Raw genomic sequence first — 25,314 nt, 5'->3', positions numbered from 1 at the left:
GGTTTCATCTGAGCTTTGAGTCCCATCGAAGCTCACATGGCTAATGGGACACTTTGATTCCTTTTAGCTTAGGTCCTCAGTTCCCCAGGAACCTTGAGTTTCTTGCCATGTGAACCTCCTCTCAGAGGCAGACCACAGTATTGAGTTCACTTTTGAAAATCTGTCAAGAGACTCTCTGAGGCAAACCTGCTAGAAAGGCAACCTTCTGAAATATAAAGCAAGAATGGGAGTAACACAACCTCATCATTTTTAGGCTAGAAGCAAAGCAATAATTTGAACCACATTTCATGGGGAGCTGGTTTATGGAAGGCTGTGAATTCCAGGATGCCACCTGGGAGTCTGTCTGGCATATATGCTATTTCAGGAAGTGAATTGAGAATCTTTCTGCTTCTAAGGATTAGAGCGGAGGTTCCCAACCTGTGGGTCTCAAACCCTTTGGGGGTCAAATGACCCTTTCACAGGGGTCAATATCAGATATCCTGCATATCAGATATTTACATATGATTCATAACAGCAGCAAAATTACAGTTATGAAGTAGCAACAAAAATGATTTGATGGCATGGGGTCACCACAACACGAGGAACTGTATTAAAAGATCACAACATTGGGAAGATTGAGAACCACTACATTAGAATATGCCACTAATAGAGTCTCCAAAATCATGGCCAGAAATATTCCATAGTTAGATTACTGTATTGAAACACTGGGACTTTGCTATTAGTTTCATTTTACTCTCCCTGTACTTTGTGTGCTCTGAAGCTGCTGTCCCTCACTTGGTAGGTAAAAAGTTGAAGGACGTGCTTGGCCGCCTGAATGGCAGTGCAGTGGTTCATCCATGTGCACATCCCTACCATGAGTGATATCCTAGATTCCATTCCCAGTCTTACCTTATCCCACCAACGTGGGGGAAATGGCCACAGGTTTGACAAAAACATCTTTTTTTGTTCTCTACCTTTGTTTGTCTCTGTTTGCTTCCTTGAATAAGACTGGATTTCTTTCAACCAACTTGAAATACATTCACATTGCAAAGTCTCTTCTTCTTGTGGTCTTGTGAACTCTCATTTAGCATTTTCACATTAGTCACAGACAATGTGAGTCACCAAAATAGCTAATAAATACAACCTATACAAAGCAGCTCACATTTCTATCAAAGTAAGAGAGACTGCCAGGCTCCGGGTTTCCACAATTAGTGCATATTATGTGTTTGTAAGCCAAGCATCCCAAACGAAAGTGGTTGCCAGAGAACAGACTGAATGAAAATGTTGGCTTACCAAAAAGATACTTCTAAATGTTAATTATGACCGATTTGCTTCTCCATAAGACTAAAATAATGCTGTAAAAGACTTTCAAACACAAGTTGGCAAAAATAAATCTGGCTGCTTGTAACGGTTTTATGGTATATGTATTTCAAGGAATGTTTTGACTTAATGAGTAAAAGAATAAAACAATTTTAAAGGAAAACAAATACTTACCAAGTAGACTATCCCACTGCAGTACTAAAAAAGAAAGTGTAAGAAGAAATGCATCATGTTTTCTCCCCTATATTAATGAGAAAATCCTCACATTTCAACAATATTTTATAAAGAAATAATACAATATTTACATATTTACTTTGTATTATTGGTGATATCAATGACCAAATGAATTCTTTCCCTGAAGTCTGTATGTTGTCATTGTCCTTACATAGCTTATTAAATCCAAATGAAAACACAAATGGAATTACACTAGGCTTACAAGCAGGTCAAAATATATCTTCATTACCTCATCACTAAGCACATAGTCAAACATTTTTTTAACTTTTATAAATTGCACTTTTTAAACTTTTATTAATTACACTTTATTCACTTTGTATCCCCCCATAACCCCCCCACCTTCTCCTCCTAATCCCACCTTGACTCCCCCATCTTCACGCATGCCCCTCCCCAAGTCCACTGATAGGGGAGGTCCCCCTCTCCTTCCTTCTGATCCTAGTTAATTAGGTCTCATCAGGAGAGGCTGCGTTGTCATCTTCTGTGGCCTGGTAAGGCTACTTCCCCCTCAGGGGAAGGTGATCAAAGAACAGACCAATCAGTTCATGTCAGAGACAGTCCCTCTTCCCATTACTATGGAACCCACTTGGGCACTGAACTGCCATGGACTACATCTGTGCAGGGGTCCTAGGTTATCTCCGTGCATGGTACTTGGTTAGAGCATGAGTTTCTGGAAAGACCCCTGTGTTCAAATTTTCTGGTTCTGTTGCTCTCCTTGTAGGGTTCCTGTCCTCTCCAGATCTATTTCCCACTTCTTTCATAAGATTCCATGCACTTATCCCCATTCCGAAAGGCAAAGATGAAGGACATCAGAAGAAGAAGAAAAGAGGAAACAAGTTAGGAACCTGCCACAGAAGGCCTCTGAAAGGCTCTGCCCTGCAGACTATCAAAGCAGATGCTGAGACTTATGGCAAACACATCTTTTTTTTTTTTTTTCAATGCAGTTTATTCAGGAACCTTGAACAATACTCAGACCCTGGGGAAAGGCAGCCCACAGCTTAAATAGCCTCTGGGTAGCCAACCCAGGCGTGCCACGTGGGCAATGCAGATAGGTCCACATACATGGAAGCAAGCCAGATCCTCAGCCTTAGCCAAATGTGGAATTGTTCCTGACAGAGAGCACTCACCATCAGGAAGGTGGAAGGCAGAAACCAGCTCCATCTTTAAGGCACAGCATTCCACAGCTCTCTACAGTTCCCCCTTTTTGTTTTAGACGCATCAGGCAAGAGTAGAGGTCTGATCTCTGATATTAGAAATAAATTGGGACTTTGTACCGATGTTCATTTAGGTATCATCCACCCAAAGAGCATCAGACCCGTCCAATACCTTTTTCTCAGAGGCGGGACCTGGGGCATCAACCCGCATGCAACCAGACATGCTCTTCTCTGGGTCCAAAGCGGCTGACCCTGAGTGCAGTGCTCAGCCTCACATCCTGAGTGTAACATTTTAGCTTTTTATGGTATCCAACCATGCTTGGGGAGAATGTCCTGCTTCAATGGCTGTAAAGGGCTGAATGATCATGGCTGCATCACACTGTTGTGAGACTCTAATCTTGCATATATACCACAGGCAAACCAAGGAGACCAACACCAGGAGGCCTGCTAATGCTCCCATGCCCGCCCATTCCTTCAGATGATTCATGGTTGCAGCAATCCATGATGATAATCCTGTGGCTAGTCCTGCGTCCACTCTGGTAGAATTTACTGTGACAATGGCCACTCTCAGCTGCTCCATCGTAGTATCGAATTCTCTAGTCCAATTACCTAAAATATAGCTTGACAATTGTTTAGACAGATTTGCAGCACAGGAAAAATTCTCATGTTATATGCTAGTGACTCAAAGTCCAGCATATTTTCATTGACAGCCAAGTTGAGCGATTTGCCATAGGATATCAATTTGCTCCTGCACGAGGTTACTCCTCTGATTGAACACCATCAAGCTTCCTTTTAGTTGAGCATTAATTCCTTTATGTACAACTAAGGCATGAGCTACATTGACTAAATGATTGTTCAGAGTCTGAGCAGTCTGCCCAGTATGACTCATGGCTAATGCCCCAGTGGTAGCTCCAACAGCCGCCAATGAGATGGTAGTAACAATGGTGGCTGTAGTTCCAAGATCCCTTTTCTGTCTGAAGAGAGTCATAGCGTGAGGGGCATCAACGGGCACAGGCAGGCAATGAGGCATGCGAGTAACCAGGGCATACCTAAATTTACTAGCATTCCAGCATTGGGCAAAAAAGCAAGTATCATTACCACAATTACTTGGCTCTATCTGGCTAATAATGAATAAAAATGGGGGATATAGACAAACAGGTGTGGGCTTATAGGAAATATTATGAGAAGCCTTAACCCCCTCGTTGGAACATCCTGTGTCAGTTCTAGAACTAGCAGTGGTGGTGTCCGAGGTCTGAGTAGGTTCAGGAGACCATTGCCCCCAGGGGCGAGACGTGCTCCATGCCAATTGACTAACTCCATGTTTTCCTCCACTTTCAAACACATCTTTTTAACTCACATATGTCACAGAGCAAAGCATTGGAAAGTGCTACATTCAACACAAAATAGAGAAACAGGCACTTTCCTCTTCTGAGCATCGAAATAGAGAACAATATTAACAAGCAATTTGGTAATGTCCACCACAAAATTAAAATACACAAAATAAGAAGTTTTTTTTTTTAAATGAGCATATATGGAAGAGTAGGGGTATATAAGGACCTGGAGAAGACAGGAGCTTCACAAGGAGACCAACAAAGCCAAAAAATCTGGGCCCGGGGGTCTTGCAGAAACAGATGCACCAACCAAGTACCATGTATGGAAAGGACCTAGACTACCTCATCAGATGTAACTGGTAAGCAGCTCAATCTCTATGTGAGCTTCCTAGTAAGGGGAGCAGGGTCTGTCTCTGACATGGATTCTGCTTCCAGCTCTTTGATCAGCTCCCCCTGGCTTTGCCAGGCCATAGAGGAAAAGGATGCAGACAGTAATTATGAGACTTAGGCTGGGATCAGATGGTAGGGGACCTTTTCTGAAGACAAAGGAAGGCATTGGGTGATAGGGAAGAAGAGGGAAGTAGAGTGGGACCAGAAGGAGACCAGGGAGGGGCCTACAATTGGCATACAAAGTGAATAAATTATAAAAATAAATAAATTTATATGTTTGAGGGTAACATTCTGTTATGCAAAATGAATGAGTTCCGGAATCTCCTCTACAGCAGAGTACCAGCAGTAGACCACATGGTAGTATGCATTTTAAATACATCAAGAGGATCAATTTCATGTTGTTGCTCCTAGCAAACGTCTCACAAAAGAACACAGGGAAGTGTGGGGGGATGGTAGATTTGCATAGTGCTTTGTTGTTGTGGTTGATGGGCACAGGTGTGTGCAAATATACAAATGTACACATTCACACGCATAAATATGTGCATTAACTGTGTGCAAGTCCTTGCATGTCAAATGCGCTTCAAGAAAGTTAATTTAAGTAAAATATAGATCAACACAGACTGCCATTTTGGGGTGTGCCTATACTTGCAGTAATGTGCAAAATTATGCAGAAACTGTAACAATTATTACATTTGTATATTACTGTTTACAACATAAGATGGAAAAGGTAACACGCAGCTGTGTGTACCCAGTGCTCCCACCTGCATAAAGCAGCACTTATGTGTGTTTATGGATACTCTCCTCTCTGGAAGGATAAACAAGAACCTTTTAGTGGCGGTTGTCTCTAGAAAAGGAAGTGGGAATGGAGACACACATGTGGATCTTTTAACCAAGAGAACTTTAGGCACTATCTGAAATTTTTACCATTTTGTGTTTTTTAATTGAAAAAAGTAGTAGTAAATATATTTATATAAACATAAATACAAATAAACTTTTGATTATATGATGAAAATAAAATAAATACAAATTAAAAAGTAATAAATACAAATAAAAAATGAAGCTGATTTTTGCCTGAATCCATCAGATACAATGAAAGTCATACTCTAATTGTAATTACAGAATTGCTTTGGCTTCTCAGCCTGACAACATTTTAAATAACGTCCCTAGGAGACAAAGTGAACGGGGGACACTTGCTACTCAGAATGTTAATCTCTTTCCCAGAATTCTTAGTGGTAATGATGCTTTGGAAATTTCTTCCAGTCTACAGCGTCCTCAAGAAAACCAGGTGGCAGGCTCAGGGTTAACCTCCAGGGAAAGCAACCTGGACTCAAGGTCTGCATCACATTGTTGTTGGCAGTCAGAAGTCATTTAACAGTGATAAATTCAAACTATGATTAGAGACACCTTCTTCATCCTAGTCTAACCCTGCAAATGCGGTTCTCACCTCTCATCAAAGAAACCTCTCTCTGAAACTGACAGAAATCATTACAGAAAACCACACCCAATCAAAATGCAGAACTGTGGAGCCCAGACTGAACTGGATACATCTACAACACAGCTCTTTGGCCTAAGGCTCAGGTATCATTGCAGAAGTAGGTATGTAAACATTGTAAGAGCCAGAAGAAGAGGGAGTGTGCTCTGAGACTGTGTCTCCTAGAAATGTCAATAGAAACACCCATAAAATCTCATCAGTGTGACTGCCTAAACATGATCTGAATAAGGAAGACAGCCATAGACATGTTAACATGGAAGGGGAAACTCCTGAGTCCTCGACCCCTACAAAGAACTACAGACAACAAAGGACTACTGAAAGTGGGGAAATAGTCCTCCCCAGGGACAGTACACCAATTTGTTACCTAATAGCAAATGATCAGCCTTGAATATATACAAGTAACACTATATGAATGGAGCATATGCTATTTATATTCTTAAATATATATGTGTGTATCTGTGCATTGTATATAATATATTTATATAAATATATAGTAAAAATAAATATAACGTATAATTACAATTTTAAAAAAGGAAGCCAAAATTTTTAAAGAGTGTAGGAGTTGGACATGGGAGGGTTTGGAGGGGTGGGAAATGATATGATTATACTATATTCTCAAAAGATCGCAGGACTCAAAGAATGAGCCAAAACCCATCCCAAATTGCCATACAGTCCCTTCTATTTAGGCCTATTCATCTATTGGAAAATTGGATTGAGAGTACCGCCTGGTGGGAGATACAAAAGATATTTCTCTCTAAATCATGTGCACCTTGAACAAACAAAAGGTTTATTATGAAGACAGTCAGATTTCCCAGGGGTTACAAGTAGTCTGTTTTGCCTTTTGACCAAACATTGGTCTCAAAATGGCAGCGAGAACGAGGCTTGCATGGAGAGACAATAATTGGTATTAAGGGTTTATATTTTTGAAGAAACTACCCCTGCAGGGAAATCCTTTTTGTCTCACTCCCACTTGAAGACCAAAATATTGTTTTACTCAGTGCTCTCTGTCCCCATATGTCAGCTGCAGCTGATTTGTGGATTGACAGCCTCTCAGCGTACTCAGACTTGCCAAAAGCACAGAGTATTGCTTCATTTTCTAAATCCTAGTAATCTTTAGGAAGAATTTGAAACTTGTTGTCAGAATGGGTTGACTCAAGTTCTCACATTCTCAGTAGACATGATGGTTTTCTGACTTTGGTACACTAGCTGTGCTGTCTGCGGTTACACCTAGACTATAAAATTTAAAGTTCTTGGCAGGAAAAATAGCTCCGGTGGGCAAGAGTGCTTGCTGTGCATGGATGAAGACCTGAGTATGAAACCCAGCACCCAATATAAAAACCTGGGCATGGCTGTGCATGCTTCTAATCCCAGCATTGCTGGGGCAGAGACAGGTAGATCCTGGGAAACTGTTTCAACTTAGCTGAAATGATGAGCCTCGGGTTATATAGAGAGACCATGTCTCAAAAGAATAAACAGATTGTTAATGGAAGATGGCCAAGATCCTCCACTGGCCTCTGCTTGGATGTGCACATCTATACATATTCATTGTGTATTCATCACACCCAGACACACTACACATACAATTGTTTAAACTTCTATGGACTAAGTAGTATTTGATGCTAGCAAGACGATGATGTCAGTTTTGAGTGGTTGGATATCTGTTCAGTTTTCTGTAGTTGTGGTAAAAGGGTGGCTCCAGGGAGCTGGCTTCTGGATGCTACTTTTTCATGTTCAAAACCAGAAGGAGAAATGTGTTTTATAATAGTCAAGAAGCCCTATAGAGTCAAGAGAGAGATACAGAGGCATCTATGGTTGCAAAAAGCTTCCTGTCACTATAACAACCTGAGATGATCAATCATCAACTGATGGTTGTTAGTGGCTCCTGTCTCACTATACATCATGGTGTGAACATATAAGGACAAAAACTTTACTCACTTCATGTAAGGAAAGTGAGAGAGGAAGAGGAAATGGCCCAGTGCCTCTATCCTCTTGGACAATATACCTTCAATGACCTAAAGACAGCCAACTAGTTCCATTTTCAAGGTTCTAAAACCTTCAATGATGCTACTACAAACTGTACCTTGGAGGTGTGTTGGATATAAGATCTTAGGCGCACTGCCTGTGTTTCCAGGATCTGATGAAAGCTTCTCAGAACGTCCTCTTCATGCCCCTGCTTTCTGCCCATTCCACAATTTAGGAGGAAAGGATTAAAGTTTAATTGAGACATTTTTATTAACAAAATAGATTAAAATACTCTTAAACAGAAGATATGTGTATTGATTAATATTCACGCACATTCAAACACTGTCATTGAAAACTGACCCAAGATAAAGAAAATCCTCTTTGGATATATTTAAATGGATAAAGTGTACCTGGCACAATCAGCTTTGTGGATGTAGGATGCTCTGATTGATTGACAGAAGCTGAAGTCTGTCTAGGAAGTCCTGGGATGGGAGGGTCTGTACTCATCTGCTGCTCAGCAACACAAGTAAATTCTGTTTTCAGATTACGTGACACTAAATAAACCACCACCAACCTATCTTAGCATCTGTCCAATCACCAGCTCCTGGAGGCTGAAAACAAATGTCACCCGTAATTCCTTCCATCTTCTAGAGGGTTAAGCACCACCAACCGACCCTACCTGGGAGCTAAAATAGCAGAAGAAACTAATTGATGGCTGCAAAGACTCAAGGTCACCTGCCATTTGGGGCAAAAGAGGAAACTGACAAGTCTTATTAGGCTTTATAACTCCTGTAACATCTGAGCTCATCACTCTCTAACTTGATTGGCTCATTTCTTTCCTCTTGTTTTGCTACGGCCTCTTGCTTACTGATGATCTTATATAGCAGGCAAATATTTTAAAATGACTCAAGATAAGGAAATGGCACTATGTCAGACTTGTTTTGTCTGCACTTGTTTTCTGTTTTTGAAAAAAAAAAAAAGAAAGAAAGAAAACCTTTTCTCCAATATTCTTATCTCATGGTTACTCTCTTTTTTTTTCAAGTCTGACTCAAACATCACTGTAATATTGCTATCTTACTTAATATATTTTGCTTGCTCAAGCATGATTTTTGTCTGCTTTTCACATTGTTCTTTCTTATACATCTTAAATAATATATATTTAATTATGTTTATGTATTTATCGCTCTTGCCTGATGAGGCAATATTTACAAAGGATCGGAATTCAGTATGTATTTGTATGTTTTACTCACAGGAAATTATGTGGGTAAATATTCAGTAAATTCAGTGATGTCAATAAAGGGAACAATTAATGCAATCAACCTGTTTAGGCAAATCTGCTCATGTACTGTGCAGCATAGAAACAAGTCCAGGTCGAAGGGGAAAGTGTAGGCCAGAGGTAGCACCTGCGTGTAGGTCATCAAGACTGAACAGAATCAGAGAGTGATGCAGCAGAATCTGGTGGCATTATCAGTAGAAAGTGTCAGAATATCTAGCAGGAACACGGTGCCAGCAGCTGCTTGGATGTCATTTATTCTAGAATTCCTTTAGTCTGTCTGCTAATCCCGTCATCCTTGCCTTGTGGCCACTTTGCCTCTGATTCAAAAGACCCCTTATTTGTCCTCTGATCATGCTCTCCCACTTTCCATTTCTTCTTGAATTGATACCATTCCAGAAAGCGAAGAGTCTGGAGGTGAGTCTCAACAACCAATCAACTAGAAACATGGTCCCTCTCATTCTTATAAGAACGCCCAACAATGGCAGATTTTTATTTTTATTTTTTTTAGTGATACAGCTGCTTTCGAGCTCACTCTTTGTGAATAACCTCTCACTCGTACTCCTGTAAGTAACCCTAATAAAAGTCAATTATACCAGTGTTCAGCAGGTTGGATGGACACTGGTATAATTGTTACTGTGGACTTTCATGGCTGCCTATTAAATCTGACGTAGTGTGCTTAGTAAAAACAACCATTATTTCAAATGCCATGCTGACCTGTTTTTAAAGGGTTCATTGAAACAACCTCAGATGAAGCAACCGATGGGACAGAGAGCACGTTAGTAAATACCTCATGCTCTCAATCTGTGAATTTTCCTCAGGCTACAGTTTTCAAGTTATAGGTCACTGAAGCAGCATAGAGGTTTACAATGCATTTTAATCCCCATCGTCCCATGAAGTATAAATTAGAAAACAAATTTGCATCTGTTTCTCATCTTGAATTCTCTTATCCTTAAATTGTAGGATTTATTTTTTTTTTTTAACAAATAGTTGACTGTCAGGAACATACCAATTTCTTATGGATAGGTATGACTATTTACGGCGATGTTTGCCACTAACCCATGATTTTTCATAGACTCATTATAGACTACTTAATACTAGAGCAAAATCAACTACAACTTCACTAATTACTTAAAAAAACTGATAGTACTGTACATTCCTAGAGACTTTGATAGTAGTGTGATTAAAAATAACAAACTCTTTAAGCAGTGTTTCATATGAGACATGCATATTGGGCTGATTCATGAAGAGTGCTTACTGTTCTTGCAGAGGACCTGGGTTCAGTTTTCAGCACCCACATGTCAGCTCAATCACCTGTAACTCCAGTTCCACCAGATTTAATTACTTCTTTTAGCTTACAAAAGCTATTGTGCATAGATAGACGTGGTACATAAACCCATGCAGGCACACACATAAATTAATAAACAAAATACAAAAAAAACCATCCTTTTTTAGAAAAGAAAACATAAAACTTGTTATTTTTAATACGTTAATAAAATTGTATAGCACTTAGAATTGCATAAAATTAATCCAGCAGGGAAGTGACATTAATCACTTGAGTAAGAAAAGCTAGTCTATATGTGAATGTTATAAAGAAAAAAGATGTGAGAGTAAAGACCAGAAAAACTGTCCAAAAATTTATGAGCAGTATCAGCAATCACACATACAGAAGAGTAATAGAATTTTCTTTAATTTTTTTTCTTTCTCAGCATGCTCTTAGCTATTTTAATGAACTCTCTTCTGTAGCTCTTCACCATCAAACAGCACACAGGTGTCACTGAGGACCTAGTAATTACAGTGAACTTCTATATTCATTCAGAAAAGTACTTAACATGTTGTCTCAGCTAAGCCAGGAACATGCTATGCCTCCAATTCTAGTGCTTCCTGTATCCTCCGAGACAAGTTTCTATTCTCTTAAAAATATACACGGTGAACGATATTTGCAGTTAAATTTATTTCTCTTTTTCAGTTTTGAGTTCCACAGTGAAGTTCTTTCTATAAATATATAAAGAGGTAAGAGACCGAGTAAGCTATACTTGAAGTCTGTGCTTCCTGAACCTAATCACCAATGTCAACTACATCAGGTCAACTACGGTCCAGGAATTTGTTAAGATAATCTTTTTAGTTATAAGATAGTGATTCTCAAGAAAATACTCAAAGTCTGATCAAAGCACTTGAAGTCTAAAAATGTTTAACTTGAAATAAACAATTTCCAGACAGAAATTAATACATGTTAAGACAGAAAAAAAAAAAAAAACCTTAGATAAACTCACACAACATTCATTTGCACAAAGCCCTTTGAACTACATTAGTTTACTCAGGGCCTAGTCAGGAGGATGTAATGAACATTCACATAACTGCCAAAAATATGTGATGTACGTGCAAAGACATGGCTTTGAAATTTCAATTGTATCAGCTTTCCAAATTCTGGCTAAACACCTGTGAAATGCTGAGTTTATCATTAAAAATGTTTACCTATAATTACAATTTCAAAAGAGAATATTAAAGAACAGATAATTCCTATTTAAAATAAGCTGTGTTATTGGTGATAGGGTGGATTTTTTTATTTTTATTTTTATATTAATTACAGCTTATTCATTTTGTATCCCAGCTGTAGCCCCCTCCCTCCTTCCTTCCCAGTCCTACCCTCCTTCCCTCATCTCCTTCTATGTCCCTCTCCAAGTCCACTGATAGGGGAGGTCCTCCTCCCTTTCCATCTGACCCTAGCTTCTCTGGTCTCATCCAAACTGGCTGCATTGTCCTCCTCTGTGGCCTGGCAAGGCTGCTCCCCCATCTAGGGGAGGTGGTCAAAGAGCTAGCCACTGAGTTCATGTCAGAGACAGTCCCTGTTCCCCTTATTAGGGAACCCACTTGGACACTGAGCTGCCATGGGCTACATCTGAGCGGGGATTCTAGGGGTTCCATGAATGGTCCTTGGTTGGAGAATCAGTCTCAGAAAAGACCAATAGGGTGGATTTAATGGTTCAAAAACACACTGGCAGCAACAGCTCCTCTCTGAGCTTTCCTAGAAACAAATGCCTAAAAAAAAAAGCATTGCTTCTTCAAATGCCTATTATCACGGCTTTCTTATTTAGCTTTAAAAGTTGCATTTTCTACCTATAACATTCTGCGAGAACTCACTTCCAACTCTTGTGGAATGAAGCAGGCGCTTCATAAAACTCCAAGAATAGTTTGTCCTATTTAAGACACACCAGCTGGAACAGTTAATGCCATGCCTCGCCTCGCCTCATCTGCACTGACAATGCAACACAGCTTTTACTCTCTATCAAAACCAGAAAAGTCTTCACCTCCACGCAACAGAAAGATAGACACTAAATCTTTATCCTCTAGCACAGCTGTATCCTGTCCGGAGCCCCGACCTAGAAATAGTTTCTAAAACAGTAGGTGCAGTGGGGACTGATAACTATAAAAGATACGCATTTTGAGAAAGGATTTAGCTAATAGTATTAGGACTCATCTAGACTTCAAAGATAAATAAGTTATTTACATACTTAAGGAAGAAAAGAGTGAAACATAAAAATCTATTCAAATCTACTGAGCTTCCTGATAGCAGCAATCACATGGGGGAAATAAAAACTCAAACATTTATCGTTTGCCCAAAATCACCTTCCTTCTCTTTCTAATTCTTTATGTGTAAGAACAAAACATAAAACTGCATTAACAGCTAAAATTTAAACTACAGCATGATGCAGTAAGTGAAATTAATTAACTAGAACAAGATAGGGTCTGCCAAGCTGATGAGCTCCATGGGCTTAAGAAAACAAGGTTAATGTTTTGTTCATGTCGTAAACAAACGTGCTGAAGGACCTTGCTCCTGTTCTTTCCAAGCTGTGATTTAGAGTTTTTCCATCCTGAAACAATGACAGCCTTAAAATATGCCAACTTTGCAGTCCCAGTGGGAGAAGAGAGAGCAAGGATGAGACATGTTAGTTCTTAATGGCTTTAGACCAGATGTCACACATGTAATTTTGGTTCCCAATGCATTGCCCACATCTTCCATAATAGAAAAATAGAAAAAAAAAAACCCAGAAGTTCAATATTTCTGATGTGCCCTAAAAGAAAAAGAAAGTGAACACAAACAACAACAACAAAAAGAAAACAACAAACAAAACCCTGTCTCTGCCACAGGCAACATGAGCTTTAATCTCAGCAGACTTTCTGGACCAAAGTAAATGTTAGTATATGGTAACTATAGTAACTACTCTTTTAATAACACACAGTTATTATGATTTGCCCTATGACTAATATAGATTTCAAGTTTATGACTATCAGATTTTAAGGTTATCCTTTAAAATCATCTCATGTAGATCTGAGTTTGTGCAAGGTCAAGGTAAATGTTCCAGGTCCAATCTCCACATACACATATCTGTATTCAACTTGTCACAACAGTCTCCTCTGCTTTTTTAGGCACTTTTCAACTGCAAACTTTCTGAGGCTTTTAACCTGGTTGTTACAGTAATTGCTTCTCCAATACCAAGTAGTCACTGAAAACATATATACAAGTAATACTATGCAGAGGGTTGTGCTCACGTATTTAGAGATATGTATGTGTATACATATACATACACATTTCACATAATATGTATACATATACCTGTATGTATGTAGCAACAATTTAAAAATAGGATATGGATTTGAAGGAGAGCAAGGAGTGTGTAGGAGGTTTGGAGAGAGGAATGGGAAGGGGGAAATAATGTAATATGTTCTAATCTCAAAAATAAAATAATTTTGTACAAAAACTATTTCAGAGTTCACTTGCACAGTTCCTTGTCTATGTGTGTTTTCTACTATTTTTGTTTTTTTAAGCACAGAAGTGAAAGCGCTGGAACTGATATTCTGTTGGGCAAATATTTCTTTCTAAAGGCTTACTTTGTACACAAAAACTAATTTAAAAAAAATTCAGAATGTCCAACTGTTTCAATAAGCAATGACATCCACTGGACAGCATGGTTATTTGAGCCCTTTCTAACAGCCACACTTCTCTAAAGAGCTCAGTTCACCACATGGAAAATGAATAGACTTCACACTGAGCATTGCTACATGTAGACCCAGGACAGACTGAGTTCTGCCTTCCTTGTCCAAATTTCTTTCTTGAAACAACAAAATAAGAACTCTGCCAGAAAAGGAAAAAAAAAAGATGCGAGTGCTTGCATTGCTTTTCTGTTTTATTGTGCCTTTAAGATTTGCCTATCATTGCAATGACCTGTCAACACAATCGTGCAGGTGGCAAGAGAGACAGTAGCTGCCACCTAACTAGAAGGACAATATTGCTCCTGGGGTGTGTGTCTTCTGGCAGGGCTTGGCTTAACTCAAGACAGATACTGTCTTTCAGGTACATCATTAGAAATCACTTCTGTGGGACCACAGGCACTGCAAAGAAGCATTCAACACCCACAAAGTCGTTATCAAATGATGAAATATGAATCACTCTGACTACTTCTGAATTATCTCTGCTGTTCTTATTTTTTCTTACATTTATTTATTTTATTTATTACAATTTATTCAATTTGTATCCCAGCTGTAGCCCCTCCTCCTTTTCCTCCCAATCCTGCCTCTTCTCCTCCCATGCCCCTCCCCCAGTCCACTGATTAGGGAAGTCCTCCTCCTCTTCTATCTGACTCTAGCCTATCAGGTCTCATCAGGACTGGCTGCATTGTCTTCCTGGTAAGGCTGCCCCCACTAGGGAAGGCGGGGGAGTCATCAAAAAGCCAGCCACTGAGTTCATGCCAGAGACAGCCCCTGTTTGAATTACTATGGAACCCACTTGGAGACTGAGCTGTCATGGGCTACATCTGTGCAGGGGTTCTAGGTTATCTCCATGCACGGTTCTTGGTTGGAGTATCAGTATCATAAATGACCCCTGTTGTTTTTCTTAATGACTTTTAAAAAGGAAAGCAGCTGCTGTTCTGTTGGCTTACTATAACATGCTTCTGCACGTATCAACCTTAATCAAGACAAACTCCAAATATTGTCTTAGGAAACAGAAATGTTTTTGACAGATTCAGCTCTTCTTATACATTCAGTCAATGCTTTTTGACCATACCTCAGAGCCACTTCTCACTCCATCATGTTTGACACTCCTAGAGCTACCTGAAAAGATGTGACAATTCACTGAGCTCCCAGCTACTACTGCTCTGGTCTCATCCCTCTTCAGTCACATTTTCTTTCCTGTAGGAAAAGGGTTCAACATACTCTGAGGCTCTGATACAGGGCAGTGAATATATCAAGGATCTGATTTTCCATGGGACAAGAGCAATGAAACAATACCCCAGCTTTCTAATAAAGCCAACCCATCAGCTTCCAGAATTCCTGAAGTCATTTTGCTTTAAAACATTGTCTTACAAAAGCTTAGCTGCATCACTGCAAACACGGCTACCTCTAAGCCCCACCCTCCTGAAATGATTTGACATTTTGAAGAAGAGTTGAGGATTCTCTCTCATGGTTCTTAACACACTGGTGAAAGGAGTTTGATCAATTTCCAGAAATGGCTGGTTTTCCTCCTCTTTCTTTGGTCTTTTTACTCATCGGAACAAGAGAGAAACAAGGATTAAATCTAAAGTCATCAACTTTCCTATCTGTTAGTTCCTTAAAAGGCACGTTGAAGATGAGCTTCAGTGTTGAACAGAACGTATGCCTGTTACCCCTGCCTCCTCTAAGCCTGGACTTTGGTATCTAGTTCTGATCCCATTCTTACTGACCAGTCGCCTGCTCATAGACAGGTTCCATCAGTCTCAGACCCTAGAACCCAAGGTCACAAGCGTAGCAGGGAGGAATCAACCTCATTTTGTACCCAGTATTCCTTATGACCCAGAAGAGCAAGAGGGTCTGTTTGGAGACTTCCCTTAGGCAACTCATTCCTCCTCTCTGGATCTGTCTCTCCTCTCTGAAATGAGGTGTTACTAGTATGTTCTTCAGAGTAGTTCAGGCATAATTAATGGTGTTGTGTTTTATATTCATCAGGCTTGCTGCCGAGATAAAGTCAAAATACTATAGATAAAATAAGAGAGAGTATCATCAAGCTCACTGTAGTTTTAAGATGAAAAATAAAATTAGTCCATGAAAGCACATTGAAAAAAAAACTCTAAGAGAGGACATGTTTGCTGTGTTACACTTCACCTTAACGAATAGATAGAAGGCTTGAGGAGCAAGAGTCCTCCGAATAAATCCCCATTTCGCACTGAGCCACACCCACTGGGTTGCCTGAAAAAAAAAGTAAACGGGAGTAGGCTGAGTTGGATCCACAGACCACCAGGGGACCGGGAGAAGAGGATTTGAAAAGGTGCGGTCAGACCGGCCGATGGATTGTGCGCAGAATTACGGCTCTTAGCGGCCAGATTTTCCCATCTCGGTGCACATATGTCCACCATGGATCAAGTTTCAGTGCTAAGCATTAACTTTTTACACATTCCAAGTTTAGAGTAACTTCGCTGGGAGCCATCTGCCACCAGCGTCGAGTTAGATTTGGACCTGATCCATCTCTGCCAGGTGCTTCGTAGTCACACACTCTAGAAGCTTCGGTGCCAAAATTACATGCGAGTCATGGACCTGTGGCTGCACAATGATCCAATTAAAAATATTTTTAGAACTCAGCTTAACTGCTAATGTTTAAACTTTAAGGTTTATTACTATTATGTAATCAGTAACCTGAAATGAAGTTAAACTATGCATGTGCGCATACATGCACACACACACACACACACACACACACATATATATATACACATACATACTGAGAAACATCATGATTTGGTACCATTGTCGATGTAATTAAACTGTGTAACTATATACACATTTTCAGAATTAACATACATATTAAGCATATTTTAGGACTATGGTATGCATAAACGTTCATGGAAATCAGATAACTGAGACATTTTACTGTTATATTTTGCTCTGATGACCAAATTCATGAACTACCACATCCTCTATACATGGCCTTTCAAGTCTCTCAAGTCTGAGAAGCATAAACCATTGTCAAGCATGGTGGCACACACCTGTAATTCCAGTCCTCAGAAGGCTGAGGCAGGAGAACAAAAAGATTTCAGGTGATCCTAGCTCCATAGTCAGACACTGTTTAAAAAAAAAAAAATTAATGGAGGAAGGAAAGGAAGAAGAGAACTAATCTCCAATCATATATCCATCTCAGCATGAAAGTAAACGGCACGTCTTTAAAATAAGATTTTGTGTTTATAGTCATAAAATTGAGTTTCTGCCCTTTTATGTGTATGCTATGCTAATGTAACTTCCGATAACTATGAGGTCATTTCTAACACGCCCATTTTGTTCAAAAAAGAAATAAATATCAAACACATTAAAATTTTCTTTTCTATGAAACTAAGACTAGAAACTGGAAAATTGCGTCAGAAACTCAAATACCTCAGCCACCACTACCTACAGCCTTAATGATTGGGTGCCCAAGCCACTGATATTTTCCTTTTCTGATCTCCTATTAGCATTAGGCATTATGGTAATATGCGGTTATGGATCACAAATTGCAAACAGTGAACTAATATCTAGACAGGCTAGTGCCAGCCATTTTCTTAGACAATGAATATTTGGACATTCAAGAGCTCCAATTACTTAAAAAAACAAAAAGCAAAAAACAGATTCTGGAGGTTTCTAAAGTATCGGGGAGCCACTGGCCTGATGACAAATGAGATTCCAGTACTTAGCAGAAACTCAGAACATGCCACGTAAGTGTATGTCTTTTGAACATTATTCCCAAACCCTTTTCTAGACCACTAACTCCCATCTTCTTCTTCTGTATGCATGTGCTCTTGACTTGAATTTCAATACTTACATAGCAAGTGGGTGAGAGCCAGGGCTAGACCGCCATTCTCTCCATCAGGGCCTGTTTCCACAACACCCTGTTCCCTTAGCCTGAACTACTCCACAATGAACAAACTCTACCCCTTTACGCAGAATGATCTAAGGATTTTTCCAATGACCCTCTTTTCCATGGAGCTTTCTAAAAATGGAGAAAGTGTTTATTTATAGCTCTTATTTCAAGGTGCTTTTCAAATATCTAATTATCCAATGACCCACACAAGAGCTCGAGGTGGCAAAGGACAGTGGACTTGGCTGCAAATTTTGTAAGCACTCATGTGATGACTGAAATTCTGCTCCAGACAAAGAATGCTCAGGGTGAGAATGCTAAAAAGTGAAGGCAAACATCTGTCCTGTCATTTAAAGGATGTGCTGAGAGCAGAGAAAAACTTGAAACTCTTTTATCCTTTTGAAGGTAGATAACAAAGTGTTTCATCCTTAAATAATACCAAAAAATTTTAAGAGTTATCTGGAATTCAATCTATTTATATTCCCATACCCCCCTTCTCTCCATTTTTGTTTTGTTTTGTTTTGTTATTGTTTGTTTGCTTGTTTTTAGAGACAGTGTGTACCCCTGGCTATCCTGGAACTCACTCTTTAGTTCAGACTGGCCTCGAACTCAGAGATCTGCCTGCCTCTGCTTCCTGAGTGCTAGAATTACAGGCATGTGCCACCACCACCCAGCTCCTGTCTTTGTTTTTTTTTTTTTATCAGTATTTATTTTTTTTAATTTTTTATTTAACTTTTATTAATTACACTTTATTCCTTTTATATCCCCCCATAAGCCCCTCCCTCCTCCCCTCCCGGTCCCACCCTCCCCCCCTTTCTGCATGCATGCCTCTCCCCAAATCCACTGATAGGGAGGTCCTCCTCTCCTTCTTTCTGATCTTTTTTTTTTTTTTTGTTCTTCTCAATGCAGTTTATTCAAGCTGTGGGCTGGCTTTCCCCAGGGTCAGAAGATTGTTCAAGGTTCCTGTCTTCGTTTTTAAAAGGGATTTTTATTTGAGATTTTTAAATGACATAGCAGAGAATAGTACAATTCTGAATTATACTAGCGACGTCAACCAAAACATTCGTAATACAGTCCCTGAGTCTTAGAAATGTTTCCATCTGCTATATCAGACTCTCCCCATCTGGAGGACTCTGCTACTTGATTTAAAAGGTAGATGGTTCCAAAACACTTGTGGCTGATTTTCAAAGTTTCAATCTGCTGTAAGGAACATTCTCATATACAGGTCTAGGTTGGTTTTACTTCTCTATCACCACAGCAAAACAGTTGTTAGAGACCAAAAAATAAGATAACCTTCTCTAGGAGACAAGAGAAAACTATCATCATTTATTTTGAAGTCTGGCTTTCAGTGTGACTAGACATGAGCCACAAAGTTTTTGTTGTTGTTGTTGTTTCACTTTATTTATTTTGGTTCTGTTGCTCCCCTTGTGGATCATCTGTCCTCTCCAGATCTTACTATCTCCCCCTTCTTTCATAAGATTCCCTGCACTCCGCCCAAAGTTTGGCTATAAGACTCAACATCTACTCTGATACCCTGCAAGGTGGAGTCTTTCAGAGGCCCTCTGTGTTAAGCACAAAGTTCTTGAAAAATGAACAGATTGAAGGAATATAAAGAAAGCACATGAATTCCATAGGAAAAAAAATTCATGGGTAAGTATGATGTTAGTTGGCTGTACAAGGTCCTGGATTCAGTCTCCAGCACCATTTATTGTCAATCAATCAATCTGTCTGTCTGTCTAGATATTCATCTCCATCATTCTCTCTTTACATTTAAGCCATATTTCAAAACAAGTAATAGCATTAGGAAACTAAGTATTTGATCTGCCTTTTTCTTAAGATACACAGTATCAAGGGAAGGGGCTGTAAAGATAGGAATTGTGGGCTGGGAAATTCTTCCAGCTATCATTTGAAAAGATCAGTTCTTCAGGACCCTTCTTTGCTAGTATTTCTCTGTGGTGACTCAATTTGATTATTCTCTATCCACTAAAGTTTCCCTTTAACATTGCTGAAATTAACTTTCTGTTTGTGTCTTTGAAGCTCTCCTTCATTGTCCTGTTCTTTATGTTCACCAGTTAACATCATTTAGCATTTTCTTTGGGAAATAACACACTTTCCTAAACCACTGATTCACAGGCTACAAAACTACATAGCTATAATGAATTGCAATATAAAGACCATTTCTTCCAATTCCATGTGCTACTCTAGAATACATTCCACTTTTCTTATTTCTAATGCCATGAGTTCAACAATAACAACAACAACAACAACAAAAAATGCTTTGGGATTTGACCATATTTCTTAACTCTCGCCTTCACCAGTCTTTTGATTTCCATACAAAGGTAAGAAAGAAAAAGAAAGGAAGAAATAGTATAATGTATCAGATATCAGAATCAGAACTCCCCCCCTGCTCCTCCTCTTCCTCTCTTTTTCCTCTTTCCTTCCTTCCTCCCTTCCCCATCCTCGCTCTTTTCAAGAATCCATTTTTTTAAAGTTCTTGGAGCATATTCTTCCAATCATTAAACCAAAATTTATACCCTATAGCACTGTTCAGCTCTTTAGTCATAGCCCCAGTTAAACCTTTGAACATGTTGCCATTTGAAGGTAATTTCCTTGCCTGTTAGACTTACACTATTGTTCAGAAAAAAAAGTCCTTTCTCCCTACTTTCCTCTAGGCACTTATCACCCCCAATTGCTTAGAGCAATACAACCGAGCACTTTCACTTATGCTAATCAAATCCCCAGTGGCTTTCTCAAGCATGCCCCAGGGAAGCAGAATTCTCAGAATGTTAGCATTAAGTAGACATTTACCCTTAAGGGTCTAGTTCTGAATGTGAAGCTTCCAAGCCAATTGTCATCCACAATAAATTAATTTAAGGAGCATTTATAGCACTGTATCTTCAAACCAGATAAATTGTCATGAAGCATGTCTTGGTCATGAAGACTAATAGTCTTCATGCAAAAATTCTACAGTTTATGAGGAATATGGTTTCTTTTTTCCCAGTGATAATCAAATAATTTCAAAATGTCTCTCTCCTTGTTACTTTTTTGGCATATGCTCATTTGGAAACTTCTTTAACCGTAGATTGTACAGGTTGACATTTTGGGTTCACTAATTTGTTTAAAAAACATTATTAACCACATAACAAGTTACTGTTTAAGTGTCTAGTTCAAATAAGCTTAAGAATTATTAAGATTAAATCCTTTAGTAGATGATTTTTGGAATAGGACCATAAAGATCAAAAGTAAATAAGCCAGAAGAAGAACAAGACACTCCCTCCATCAAAACCGTAGCTTGGGATGGTGAAAATTCTACTCTAGAAACATGTAGCCAAGAGTGTGTTTAGATCCTTCAGCTCCCAGTCCCTATTTGAAAGGGACACAGTACTAGGAGGGGCAGACTGTCACCACCACGCCATTTCCCACGGGTCCATCCCCACTCTAACTGCAGTGGATCTGTGGATCTGTTGTAGGGAAGAAGAGTTGGGAAAGGCCAGGCGTTTCCTCTCTGACTGCACTCAAAGTAAAAGCCACTCCCAGCTTTTCAGACCCTTAGTCTGGACCTATAGACCCTCCTCTCACCCCATTCTTACTAAGGATATCCAAACAAAAACCTCAGCTTTCATCTTAAATGGAATAAGTGATAGTTTATTCTGGAACGATTCTGAGTGACCATGACCCAGGAACACAGACTTAGGTTACTTGAAATTCTATGTTCCAACATGGAAGCGGTTTCATGAAGTTTTATGATTTTACAGAACAAAGAAAATCATAAATCGAGGCAAGTTTAAAACAGGCAGATGGATACATCAGAAAGGTGCTTATAGCAAGACGGGAGAGGCTTTTCGCTAGGCTCAGATGCTATCTAATGACATTCTTAGCTTTTGAGTTAGCGGAAGCTAATGATCAACTAAGTTAATAGATTCTCAAAGGTTTCTATCTGTTAGTTATATGTTAGTTCAGACCAAGCAGGCAAGGAATGCCTGTTTTGGAGAGTTAAAACTAGCCCAAGATGAGGTAATTAACCTCTGGACCTACAACATTACAAGCTCTTCACAGAACTGTGGTTCTTATAGCAAATAACTCATAAAGCTTCTTTTCAGATATCCTCAGTCACACAAAGCCTCTATAGGTCAAGAATCACATTTATGCACCTGGGGCCACATGCTATTTATTAAATATGTAAGCTATGGTCATTCCTAGCATTTGGTATAGATGGGGCTGAACAGAGGGGTAGGACAACAGTCTTCAAGGTAGAGGAATACCTGGGAAAAGCCTGGAAGAAAGTAACTCCTGGACCATATCAAAACTATTGGCCATCATGATCCAGATCTGATTCTTTTAACTCCCTCTGTATCTGACATAACATTCATATGTGACACAGAATTACTATATCCATATCCATAATTAAGTAATTAAGAACACAGTTTAGCCTAAGAGCATGAAGGTAACAGAGGAGATGAGGGAGGTTGGGTGGAGTTGGGAGGGGAAGAGGGTGGAGGCTACAAAGGGAATACAAAGTGAATAAACTGTAATTTATAAAAATATAAATAAAATTTTTAAAAAGTGAAAAAAAACTAGATTTTCTGTTTTATTCAAATTATGCTGAATAATGTACATAAACACACGTATCCATGTTTATAAATTTAATGACAAAACTTGTATCTTTTAAACATTAATTTTGAATAAGATAGAAGTTTAGGGTAAACAAACAGTCATAACAAAAAGACACAATCTAATAAAAGGACATAATATTTTAATTTGCAACTTCATTGAAAGCAAAACAAATATTATTTCAACATTTAGAAATATATCAAGTAGAATATTAGATAAAATATGCAATTTTAAAATCCAGTTACAAAACTAAGAAACTAACAATGAGAGAAATGTCTAGGTCCTCTGGGTACTCGATTGTCAGTAGTATTGAAGACGAGTATCATATAGCATTTTTGAAGTCTGCACAAATGCACTTTCAGAGAAATCAGAAAAAGATGATTCTTTTTAGGAATGAGCTAGAAGTACCTGGATACAGTCCTGATATTTTAATGTAATGGCTTTTTAAAATTTATTTTTGTTATGTGTTGGAGTAAAAGGAATGAGAGTAGATGTACATACAGTACTCAGGAATAAAAGAGTCATAAAAGGGAGATAAGTTTTTAAAATAAAATTAATTGGAGCCTCACGAAATGAACCGTGTCAGTGTACACATGTGGGAGAGGTAAGGAGAGAACAGAATGAGAGAGAGAAACAAAAAAAAAATCAAAGAAACAATGGTCAAGGTTTCCAAATGATTACATCCAAGGGGCTTCATGAACTACTCTGTGAACTCCATCCTACTCCTCGTGGGGTAAAGAAAAAGCCCACATTGAAAAACAAGGAGACATTCTTCCAAATGGAAAGTAAAGTATGACTCAACATGCACAGAACTAAAAGAAAAAAAACCCACATTTTCTCCCCAGAATTAGAAAAGCAAACACTGCCCAGATCTTTTTAGAAGCTGCTATAATCGTGGCACCCAACAAAGAAACTACTGATACCTACTGTTGTATGCTAAACTATGTCTTCCCAAATTCATGGCTTATATCCCTAATCCTCCATAGGATTGTTTGAGGTTTCAGGAAAATCTTTCTAGATACATCAAGAATAGAACTTGGAAAAAAAAGAAAAGAAAAAAGAAGAGAGAAAGAAAGAGGTTAGGAAAAGTAGATAAGTTGTTCTTTATCAAAATTTAAAACTCTGGCCCTTAAAAGTAAACTATCAACAGAGAAGTGCAAAGAAAACTCAAGACAAAACACTTGTAAATTCTATCTATGAGCAGTGACTTGTATCTCAGAAACACAAAGAATTCCTTCAACTTAGAAGTAAAATGACCACATGTATTTTGTCTTGTATTGTGTTTACATCATCTACTATAAATGTTAGTTTTTTTACTCAAAAAAAAGAAGAAGAAGAAGTAAAATGACAATTCAATTCAAAGTGGGAGGTAGGGTCTGACTAGATAATTCTTCTAACAATATATACAAATGGCTCATAAATACATGAAAAACGGCTGGACCCCATCGGCGTTCAGAAAAGTTCAAGTCAAAAGCACCATGGGATACCAGTTCATAAGCATAGGGTTGGCTGTGGTCAAAGAGACGGTGTTGACAGGGATGAGGACAAGACAACACTGGAACCCTCAACCTGTCGCTGTTGGAAATTCGACATAATAAAGCATCCTTTGAACTTCTTCAAAACCTTAAATATAGTCATCAAATAAACCAATAATTCCTCTTAAAGACATCCCTAAGAAAAATGGAAACATATGTGAACACAAATATTCTTAAGTCTTTACTGCCACGTTATTCATATTAGAGAAATAAAAAATAACCGAAATATGTCTACTACTGGTGGGTATCTCGAGTGCAGAATATGTACTGAAAGAAATAAATCTTTGATATTATTACAAGATTCCTCCTAGAACTTTGCAAGTATCATGCAAAAGGAAAAGAGCCAATTACAAAACACTATATACTTCATGACTTCATACATAAGATTTCTACAATATGCAAGTCCACGGCTAGAGAGAGGACGTTAGTGATTACAGTGGTTGGGTTGGTGGGTGGTGAGTACTGATTAAGAAATAACTGGTACAAAGTTGAAAAACATGAATGAAAATGATCGGTTAATAATTACACAATACTGTGAATTCACTAAATGCCATGGTTGAACCTTTAACAGAGGTAGGTTATACCGCAACAAAACCATTTATTATAGCACTTGTATGTGTTTTTGTTCAACTGGCAAAGACAGGGAAGGCACGTGAAAAATAAATCCTCTCTTGAAACCTAGACTCATGGTTCAATATGAGTTTTGGTACATACAAGAAGGAATATCATACACAAAAATAAAATAAAATAAACACATAAAAAATTAGATAAAGTACTAACTGCCCTGAATCTCCACCAAATGGTACAATGTATTCAGCAACTTGAAGAGAATAAAGAAGCAGAGAATAGACAAATCCACTCAGATATCCAGCTTCCCTAAGCCGATCATATTTGTGTTGGGACAAATTTCATCATGGAGGCTAATACATGTTTCATCTGAAAGGTCCTCATTTCAATATTTATAAACACATGAATTTTATAACTGTGGTAACAGAGTAAAGAAAGAAGGCCCAACAGCCTGGATTCTGAACTCCTACAATCTAGTCCCATCATTAAAAATACAAACTTACAGATTTTTATCTACAAGACTTTAATGGCGGATATAACACTTTTCAGTTGTGTGGGCTTAACGACATTATTAACTTCTCCCAGCATTAGTTTACTTGCAGTTTGTAAAAA

At 38.7% G+C, this 25,314-nt stretch overlaps 1 non-coding gene across 1 annotated transcript; it reads left to right on the top strand.

Moving 5' to 3' along the window:
* The first annotated feature begins 24,740 nt into the window (after positions 1-24,740).
* LOC132656150 (small nucleolar RNA SNORA40) lies at positions 24,741-24,862 on the top strand. Its single transcript, XR_009594077.1, has one exon. It is a non-coding gene; the product is annotated as a small nucleolar RNA SNORA40 (small nucleolar RNA).
* Positions 24,863-25,314: the final 452 nt, after the last annotated feature.

The sequence above is a fragment of the Meriones unguiculatus genome, chromosome 8 (genome assembly GCF_030254825.1).
Source record: "Meriones unguiculatus strain TT.TT164.6M chromosome 8, Bangor_MerUng_6.1, whole genome shotgun sequence".
Taxonomy (NCBI): domain Eukaryota; kingdom Metazoa; phylum Chordata; class Mammalia; order Rodentia; family Muridae; genus Meriones; species Meriones unguiculatus.
This window is presented reverse-complemented; position numbering and strand designations above follow the sequence as displayed.